Consider the following 10,896-nt stretch of genomic DNA (forward strand, 5'->3'; position numbering starts at 1 on the left):
GCATTAGCCACTTGTAAATGACTGCACCCACCTCGCTTTAAAAACCAGCCCAGCATGCAAGTCAATGTAAGCATAATAAAAAATAATAGGAAACAGACAGGCAATAGAATTAAGAGCAGCAGCCAGCTGGGATCTTCTAACCAGTGACATCAAGGGATTGCTGAGGTAATACACTGATGGATTTTAAATTAACTGTAACCACTCAGGAAAAAGATCTAGGCGTCACTGCGGACAGCTCAATGAAAACATCTGCTCCATGCACAGAGGCCATCAAAAAAAAAAAGAACCAAAAAATGCTAGGTTCAATAAGATAAAAAACAATACCAACAATGTTATAAACGCCACCACATAAATCAATGACATTTTTGCACTTTGAGAAGTGAGTTGAAGCCTGCTCGCCCTGTTTCAGAGCTGGGATAACACAAACGAGTTCAGAGAAGGATGCCAGAAGTCATTAGAAGCACAGAAGAGTTATCAAGGTCATCAGGATCAAAGATTAAGGGCTGGTTGCTTCAAAATAGGTTATAGTAGAAGTGCACAAAATAACAGTGATGCAGTGCAGATTTTCCTCATTTGATCTTATACTAAAGGAATAGTAGCCACCCAAATACTCCCCAAACTATGATTAAAACAGGGAAAACAGCTCAGCAGAGCTTCGCAGGTTGTCGAGCTAACACACGGACCTCAATGCTACAAGATGCCAGGATGAGAATGGCTGGTACCCTAAGTGCAATCTGCCATCCCTCACCATGCTGCCGTGCCATGAGAACCAAGAAAGCATGTATGATACTTATGTGTCTTCTGGCTCATGTACCTTAGTCATTGAGGTCCTCCTAGGGCTAGAAGGAGATGTTGGGCAACCAACAGCAACAAAGAAAGCCAAGGGGAAACCTGAGACAGCAAGACTGCAGGGAGAGGTTAAAGGATTTCTTAAACGTGCCTGCAAGAATGTGGGAGATAAAATGCTCCTAACAAATGGTGAAAATGCAGAGGGGCATCATGTGCCATTTCCTCCCTTCACCCCACAGAAAAGGGAGATCATGATGCTGCCACGCTGCATCGGAGCACATACCCCAGTCCATCAGTGGGCACTTGCAACTCAGAAAGCACCTCTGTTAGGGCAAAGTCTGCAGATCAGTATGCTCACTTTGGGCAGTTACACTACCACGGTGGCAGCAAGCCTCTTCAGATGGGTTTGTGGTTGCTTTAAGCATCAGTCCAAGTTGACTCCTCTGACAAGAACAAGCACATAGGCAAGGATGGCATAAGCAGCCTTATGACCATTGAAACTGAGTAATTTTTTCTTAGCATTCAGGGATTTTCCCTAGGCTCTCCCCAGCTGCAGTAAAGAGCAGTCCTGGCAATTCTGTGAACGCATGGGAAGCATTAAAGCATGACAACACATAGCCCCAACCACCCTGCCCACACATCTTATAGAGCACAACACCATCAGCTCTTCTGTCCATCACTGTATCTGTAGGTTGCTCATGGCAGGGCTTCCCTGAACTTACATGGGGCTGGCAATGGCCTTTTTGCTTCACTCATACTGTAGCTGTCCACAAAGACCTCAACTAGAAACGTTGCTAGCCATGCTAACATACAGATACATGGCTTCCCTTCACCTATCCAAGAAGCACGGAGGGTCACAACAGAAACAAAGAAAAAACAGTGAAGACCCCCCCAGCCTGCCCATCACACAAGCCATTCTTCTCCACTACTCCAAGCCCTCATCCCACCTTCCCTTCTTCCCCAGCCCTTCTGCCAGAGGGGAACCCCATCACCAACGCACAACGTCATGAAGCCACAGAGTGCAGTGTTAAGGAAGGCTTTTCTGTGCAGCCAGCATTTCAAAAGGCACAGTACATGCTGTATGCTCAGCGCTGTCAGACTCTGAGCCTGAATTCTCCAGTGTTTTAGGAAAAAGGTAGGGCGAGGGGGAAGCGTGAGGGGGGGAAAACAGACCAAGCTTTGTGGAATTAAGAGTGTATGTATGACTGTATAAAAGAACTTTTTTTTTTTTCCCTGACCTCAAAAAGACAATATTATTTTATTATTTCACACAGACCTATTTCCAAGAGAGGCCAAGCTATTTCTACATGAACTGGTGCCTGGTTGAGGCAGAGGCTGTGAAGGGGAAACCCTCTCTCCAAGTACGACATGGAAATTCCTTGACCTCAGCTGCACAGACGATCAACATGCATGCAACGGGCCAATAAAAAAAGGCAAAAATACCTAAGTGGCCAACACAGATGAGGGCAGGTGTGCAAGGCAGAAGGCACAGCCTGCTTTTTCCAGGCAAAAGGCCTGATTAAAAAAAAAAAGAGAGAGAGAGACGTGCAGCAGTGGGCAGAAGAGGAAAGGAAGGCAACAGCAAAGGTAATGAGACATTAGTCAGAAAAAAGCAAAGCCTTAAAAAGGCAGGCAAACAGGTTTTGATTAATACTCTATGGTCTGAAGGTAAAAAAGCAGGGTGACCGGGCAGGGAAGTCCAAAAAAAATATTTATTTTAGGCCATGCTATCATTTGGTGCACTTCATGGAAAAATTGGGTGTTCAGACAGAGGCAGACAGGCTCATCATTAGTCTAGACCAGCTAAGACTCAAGCAACAACTACCCACAGACCTATAGACTATGCTGAAGCTGTGTTCATTTCCATAGGAGGCCACTGTGGAAACTGCCACTCCTGCCCAGCACTGAGGACATGCTAACCTGCCATCTCCTTTAGCAGTCCCCAAAGAAGCTACTACAGAATGAAGAGCTGCACAGCATCAGCCCACCACCATCAACTTCACAAGTTGAGCCTCCACATCCTTCTTGGAGGGACAGGATATCTACAGCTAACGCAGCTGAGCCCTCAAAAAACAACACACCACCATAAGATCAGGGCTGAAACCTTGTGTTAAGCAAACCACGCAATTTTTCTCCCTGTGGCAGCTGCAGACCAGTGTGGCCCACAGCCCCCTCCCTCATTCTGTAACAGGACAAGATGTGCCATGCAATCAGGCCTTTTGTTACGTATGTGGGCCCAGTGTGCTTCCACAATGCACAGATCACTCTCTCCCTGGGATAAATGTCAGTCAGTCAGGATCTCCCACTGCCAGAATCATTTATCTTTTTCATGGCCCATTCCCAAGTTAACAGCAGGAAAGAGGATTGCAAGGGCTGGACCACGGACCTTCTTAAGCTCCAAGCAACCCACACAGAGCAGAACAGCCAACTCAAAAAGCCACAGTAGTGCTTGTAGGTCAGTTTAGGTGCACACACTGGGACAGGGATGCTAGCTTCTTAAGTTCTGCCACAGCTGCAAGGCACAGCTATGAACCTTATTACAGCTGTGTGCACATTTGATACCATACATTATAAATTAAAGTAACCAAGTCTAATGCAAACTAGATCTGTGCTCTAAGACATAAGATAGAGCCTAACCTCAGCCCACCTCCAGTCAAAGAATCATTAAGATTAACATCACTAAGATCACCTACTCCAACATCAAACCCATTCCCACCATGTGCACTAAGCCATGTCCCTAAGCACATTACCTCCATGTTTCTTGAACACCTCCAGGAACAGTGACTTCACCACCTCCCTGGGCAACTTGTTCCAATGCCCAATCACTCTTTCTGAGAAAAAAAACGTTCCTAATATCCAATCTGAATCTTCCCAGATGAATTTAAGGCCATTCTCTCTCATCCTACCACTGTTACATGGGAGAAGAGGCCAGCCCCCACCCCGCTACAACCTCCTGACATGTCTTTGTAGAGAGTGATAAGGTCTCCTCTGTGCCTTCTCTTCTCCAGACTGAACATTCCCAGTTCCTTCAGCTGCTCCCCATCAGACTTGTGTTCTTGACCCTTCATAGCTTCGCTGTCCTATTCACAGAGAGATGCCCAGAACTGAACATAGTACTCAAGGTACAGTCTTCATCATGGCCAAGTACAGAGGGGTGATTACCTCCCTGCTCCTGCTGACTGCTCAATTTCTGATACATGCTAGAGTTCCATTGGACTTCTTGGCCACCCAGGCACACTGCTGGCTCACATTCAGCTGGTTATCAATTAACACCACCAGTTCTCAGAAGCCCCATCAGACCACTCTGCTGCTCATTAGCTACAGCTTTAATACCTCCTTGATTTCCCCAGGGAAAGAGAAGCTCTTGAAAACCAAGAGTGACACTTAAGGAACTTCGTTAACTGTGACTGAGTCTCCCAACACAGGTTTATTCAAATACAGCCCAGTTGGAATATACAGCCTTTCTTACCAGGCATCTAGATGCTCATGGTTATCAACCTAGCCTCTCCTCTTCCCTCTGGTCACCTGTCCTAATGTTAAACTTTGAGGTCCTCCAGTGATCCTCGTCTAAGACAGAAACGTATTTATCAGGGCAAAATGAGCAATATATATGAATTAGAAAGTGAGTCCAGTCTTCTCATCTAGGGCTGGGCAAGCTTCTTTTGCCTAATTTAGAGGCCTTTCAAACATTGTGGGTTTGAACATTACTGCATTAGTGTTTCACTTAGGAAAAACTGTGAAGAAAAGGAAAAAAAATCTAATGGAAACATAAATAGGGTATAACATATATGGGGCACCCACTTGTGCCAGTACAGACCTTCTAAGCAGTAACACATCACACAGACTTCCCTTCAGATAGAAGTTCCTTTAGAATACTTAAAAAAAAAAACAAACCCTTAGTCACCACAGAGAGGCAGAACAAGCCAGAAGAGATGGATACACAAGCCAGTGACACCTGGTCCCCAGCCCTGACCTGTCTCCATTTATGCTTTTTGATCAGGGTCGCATAATTCAAGAACACAGAGCTCATTTGCAAAGCTCCAAGTTCCTCACACCACCACTGGTGGAGCACAGCAGTCCTCTGCATCAACCAGACATGTTGCAAGTTCCCTATAAATCCCACCATTAGTTCATTAGCTTCATCCATCCTCAGTTGCACTTGGCTGCATGTAGGACTCCCACCAGCCCAGTTTTCTGGAGATAATTAGCATATTTCATTTTATATTGTTGCTCTTTTGTGTCTCAGTAATTTACACTTGCATGAGAACTAATTAAGTGGAGGCCCTCTCAACAAACAAGATGACATTGTATCACTGGCCATGTCAGAGTAAAACCCCTTGGTTCAAAACCTAACCTTAACTGAAAGCAGCTGGCTCTTCCCCAGCCACACCTCAAAAGCAGCAGTAGGGAAGGATGCAAGACATCCTTAGAGCAAGGAGTGAAAACAAGTAGAGGGACTTGTAGAGAAAGAGAGAAAAAGCAAACACTGGGGAAGGAACATAGGGCAGTGCAAGAAAAAGGCTGTATTCATTTATGTGGTCACATTAAGCCAGATCCTCTGTCACAAAGCAATTAGAGTGGTTTGGTCTAGAAGGGACCTTAAAGATTATCTAGCTCCAAACTCCTGCTATAGGCAGGGACACCTCCCACTAAGCTAGGCTGCTAAAGGCCCTATCCAATCCAGCCTTGAACGCCTCTAGGTATAGAGAACCCACAGCAACCAGCTCCAGTGCCTCACCACCTTTGAGATGAAGGATTTCTTCTAAACATCAAATCTCAACCTATCTATCTCCCTACCCTAAAAAGACTTTCTGACACAGTCCCTCGCCAGGCTTCCAGTAGGCTCTCCTTAGGCAGCAGAAGGCCACAATGAGGTCTCCCTGGACCCTTTCCTTCCCCGGGCTGAATAACCCCAATTCTCTCACCCTGTCTCCAGAGAAGAGGTTTTTCAGCCCTCTGTGCATCCTCATGGCCTCCTCTAGGCTTACTCCAACAGAGCCCCACTTCAAAAGCCAAGGAAGTGGCAAAAAAACAAGTGGAAGCCAGATCTCCAAAGAGATTTTTTTCACCTCATACTAGATATTGTAGGAAGCTCAAGACAAGAAATAAAGAGGTGGAGGATTGATGATAGATTCTACTTACCTGCCTGGAAGCCAAGTCCACAGGCAGAACACAGCCTTAAGCCACTCTCTTACTGGCTGCAACCTCCAACCCTGATGGTGAGACCCATCAGCCCAAAAAAAAGACCTAATTCTGAAAGAAAAAAGCCCATCAGCCCCTCTCCCCAGGCTTTTTAAATCCCCAGCACCTGGGTGCATTCACACCCAGATCCCGTTTCCACCTGGGTACACTCTCCTCGTCTCTAAGCAGCTTCAGCTGGGGCAGATGGACTGTGTTTCCACCCCAAAACCTTCAGTTGAGCTACCCACCACCTTGTTACATATTACATCACCCTTTTGTCCTGATCCTCTGGATGCTGTCAAGGTTGCCACACGATGTCAGTGGGGCTGCCCTGGCCCTGCCTGCAGAGCTGAGGAAGCTGTCATAAGCCCTGCATGGCGATGATCCCATGCAAGCGGAATCCCTTTTCTTCTCCATAGTATCTCTGACCACCCCCCCCCCCCACCTAATCTATGTTTTTTTTTCCGGCCCCGTATATGCTTTCCAGCTCGTTTCCTCTTGCGGTTCTCATTTCCCGCTCCTAGGAGGTGAGCTCATGCGTTTCTCAATTACCAGCCAAAGAAAGGGAGAGGGAGAAAGCAATCTTATGGAAACAGATGAAGTCATGCCTATATAATGTCGTATTACGGCTCATGCTTGTGGAGCCATGATACAGACATTGCTGCCCCTAGTCCTGGCAGGGACACCCGGCTTCCCAATCCTGCTCTTAGCCTTCAACTCAATCCTTTCCCTCTTCATGCCAATGATGCGTGGGGACAGCGGAGCACCTTCGCATCTCATCCCCCTTCTATACCCCCGTTTGGATCCCCCACCCTTCCGTCCACTCCCTGCCATCCCCTGGGGTCTTTGAGTCATTCACAGCATGCCACTGAGTGAGTCAGGGGCGAGCCCACAGATCATGTGCGAGGCTCCGGCACCACGCGCTCTGCCTATGGCTCTGCGAATGCCGGCGAAGTTACACAAGGGAAATCTAAAGGTAATTAAAAGCATAATGCAAGGGGTTGTTTAGAAAGGGTGGTAGGGAGGAGAGAATAAAATTAAAATAAATAAAGGAGTGTTTTAACGAGTGCAGCAGTGAAAGCGGGATTAGAGGGGCCTGAATGGCATCTCTATTTCCCGTATGGAAAGGAGTGCTGCCCGGTGCAACCAGAGCTGACAAAAAAAATTAGCTGGGCCTCAGGCTCAGAGAAACATTTGGCAAGAAAGGAAAGAAGGTAATTGCTGCAAATGGAGACTAATTCAGGAAGCAGCCAGCCCTACACAGGGCCGGTTCTTTTGCAGCTAGTGCTGCGGATGCTATGTGAAGTCTGGGCTGAAAAAAACACGCTGAAATCTTGGAGAAAGGGAAAAAAAAAAAGACAGAAAATCAACAAGTCTCTCCTTCCCATGGCTCATACATGTTCAGCATTTTTTTCTCTTCTTCTCACTCCCAAAGGATGGCAGGGGTCCTAGCCAGCCTTGCCTTCTCCAGTCTGTCTGATGGCACGGAGGGAGGTAGGCAGCAGCTCCCAGCGCGGGGGCACTTCCCTCTTTCCCCATTCCCCAGGAGAGGAGTTGGCTAGAAGGTGAGGCATGGGGCACGGAGGATATGTTTACTCTCATAACACCCCTGCGAGGTGGGGAAGTCATAGCCTCATCTGACAGATGAGGAACAGAGGCAAAGCGAGATTAAAGGATTAGCCCAAGGTCACGCAGGAAAAGTTTGTAGCAGAAGTGGAAATTAAACCCAGGTCTCTTGGTCCAAAATCAGTGCCTTAAGCACAAGACCAGACTTTCCTAGAGCTGGTCAACCTTTTATATTTGATAGTTTGTTTTATTTTCAAACAGAAAAACAGTTTATTTTCTAAATACACATTTTCATAGAAAAGGGAGATGGAGGAGCTCATTTCCTGGAGGGAGGAGATGCTTAAGATCTTATTTATTTCTTTTTAACTTAACTTCTTTCAGGTTTTAGTGTTTCTGATGGGGGAAAAAAAAAATCCTGCAGAAATTTCAAAGCACAGGAACGTTTCTTTTCATTCATAATTCATCATGGGAAATACTTTTCACTTGCCAACCAGTTCTGCTCTGCCTCTCTTTGCCTTACAAAGGCATTTTTATTATTAATATTTTTTAGTAGTCTCTACTAGCTTAGAGAGCCTTCACCTTCTAAATGGAGGCCTTTGTCGGATGACAGTACCATCGCTAAAAAGAAAAACAAGGAAGCACAGTCAACAGTTCCCTGCCTTGACCTATTGAAGCTGCAGGTCCAAACGCAAGTTAGACCTCAGCTGCTATAGACTCTGCTTCTCCAGCTCCTGACCAGGTGATTCTTGTCTGCTGCTGGCTGTGGCACTGCCTGTTCTGTTCCATGCTTTGTGCCACCACGTGCCATCCTTCCTGAAACACATCTCCCTTTTGGGTCTGGAAGCCCCTTTGTCACTCTCCCTTGTGTACATGGCCAGCTGTGACCCATGGAGGTGCAACCTCACACGTTACAAACCAAGAGGCAGACAGCAGAAACAGGCAGGGAGCGCAGGCTTCTTTAACACAGAGCCTCTCTCCGATTAGACATGTGAATTCAGCCCTCACCGAGGCCCCTAGGAATTTACCATCACTATCCAAAAATGGGAGGTTTTAGCCCCAAGACACGTAGCAGAGTAAGTCATACGAAGCAAATGTGATCAGAGGTTGGCATATTTAAAGGTGACTTAAGGATCCAGACACCCGATTCTCATGAAAATAAATGGGAAGCAGTAGGCAGAAAAGGGCTGGCTTATATTCATGCCAACCAAATGGTTAAAATTAGCCACGATCGGTAAAGAATTATGAAGAAAATGTGGAACACTTACATAAAAGCCGAGTTTTGCTCAGAAACAAAGATCTCTTTTCCTGTAATTGTGTTTAATGATCTTTGAAGAACAAGAGGACAATCCACAAGGATGACTACCACCATCACACATGTTCCTGTGACAATGTGGGAATTAGACTGAAACAAAGACTAATACCCTATCCTTACAAGGCAGCTTCACTCCCAGCTTGCTCCTCCCTTTACTTGAAGACTTACACAAGCAGAAATACTTCTCGTATCAACAAAGTTGAAATACACTGGCTGCTCCAAAAGTAATGCCTCCTATTTTATTATATTGGCGGTATGACAGTAGTGGCTAAACCTTCCCACCAGTGTTCCATTGTGTTCTGTTGCTGTATCACAGACGGCAGCAGAGGGGCAGTCTGACAAAATGGTGCCTGACATGGAAGTGTGGATGAAGTAAAGGTGTGGAATTGAATTCTTCCATGCAGTAAAAATGGCACCCACTGACATTCGTCAACACGTGCTGAGCATTTACGAAGACCAACCAGTGGGTGGTGCATTTCAGCAGTGGCAACAACAACAGCGGGGCACCTCCACTGGTGCAGATTTTTAGCAGCACGGTATGCAAGCTCTTGCTCATCACTGGCATAAATGCATAGCTAATAGTGGTGACTTTATTAAACAATAGTGTTTCATAGCTGAAAATTTGCTCTATCAAATACTGTCATTGTGCTATGGAAACAAATAGGAGGCATCACTTTCAAAGCAAACTATGTATTCCACCAGCAGGAAAGAAAATACGTTTTAAGCTTATGACTGCTACCAGTTCAGCTTATTCCATGTCCTGAACAATGGTTTTGGTCTCTTCTTCAGCTCCCAGCACAGCCGAGGGTACAGGACCCACAAGAGCCACACAAAAAGATGCCCACTTTCTCGTGGGCTGAGGAAGGCTGACGTGCAAACACTGATTGTTGGCTCTAACTTACCTTCAGGCACCAAAGCCTGCATTCTGAGCTCCAACAAGCCCCACACGTTCAGAGAGACAAGTTGGTGTTAATGTACCAATCTTTACTGTATTTTGGAGGTCAGGTATGGATCTAAGACAGAAATACTTCAAGGGAAAGTTCGCAAGCCTGGAGCTAGTGTTACAAAGGATGAATGCAATTTTCACTTCTTTGTCCCAACCTCTGGGGAAGATGAAGTGAATTCCTGGAAACTGAAGGGTTTAGACACTAGAGTTGTAGACTTGGAAAAATACTACTTCTGGCTACGATGATTTATTTATAGTTGCAATTAAGGACAAAAAGGCTCTTCAGAGAGGGAGGATGAATTGGAAACAAGGCCAGGCCTAGAAACCTAAGACTATGGGGATTCCCAGAGCAAAATGAATCAGGGGACTGAGTTGTTTTCTGTTTATTTTTTTTCCAACATTGTTATCTCTTTATTGGCTTATCTGGCCCAGGACTTTGCAGCAAGTACACTTCCGAGCCCTCCCCACAGGCTTTGGAGCTGGGCCAAAAACTGAAGTGAGTCTGGGGATGGATCTCAAGCTTGTGAGAATAGCTTGGGAGATCATAGGCGGAAAAAGGCTGCTCCACACCTTACAGCTGGAGCTGCTCTCCTCTTGGCCACAGCACAGGCAGTGACAGCTTTGGGAGGTGGCAGTGGATGGGAAGATCAGGGCCAGAAGTCACCAACTGGCCTGGAGAGCAAGAAAAGTGTGAGAAGGTAAGAAGAAAGCCAGAAGTCCTTACAACAACAAAGAGAAGTAGACTGCACACGGTGGGATTCTCTCCATTCAGGACTTCGATTTACAGTCTGCCAGGCTATATATTATTCCTGCTCCTAAAAGTGGGTGCGGTGCAAACTCACAGACAACCTATTGGGCTGAAACTCTGTAGATGTCTCTTCATCTCTTTTAGAGCCAGTTTCTGGCCCTGTAAATATCCCTCGTTAACTGAAAGATCTGGCCCCAGTTAACACGACATTGGATAACATAAGATGGGGGTACTGCAGGCTAATTCAGATGGCAAGACAATGTAAGGGAGGTGCTGTCCCAGTGGTTAACAGACCTTTTCTTTGCATAAACCAACAGCTCAAGGCTGCACAGGACCTCTGAACACTACAGCCTC

Source organism: Gallus gallus, chromosome 5 (genome assembly GCF_016699485.2).
Source record: "Gallus gallus isolate bGalGal1 chromosome 5, bGalGal1.mat.broiler.GRCg7b, whole genome shotgun sequence".
Lineage (NCBI taxonomy): Eukaryota > Metazoa > Chordata > Aves > Galliformes > Phasianidae > Gallus > Gallus gallus.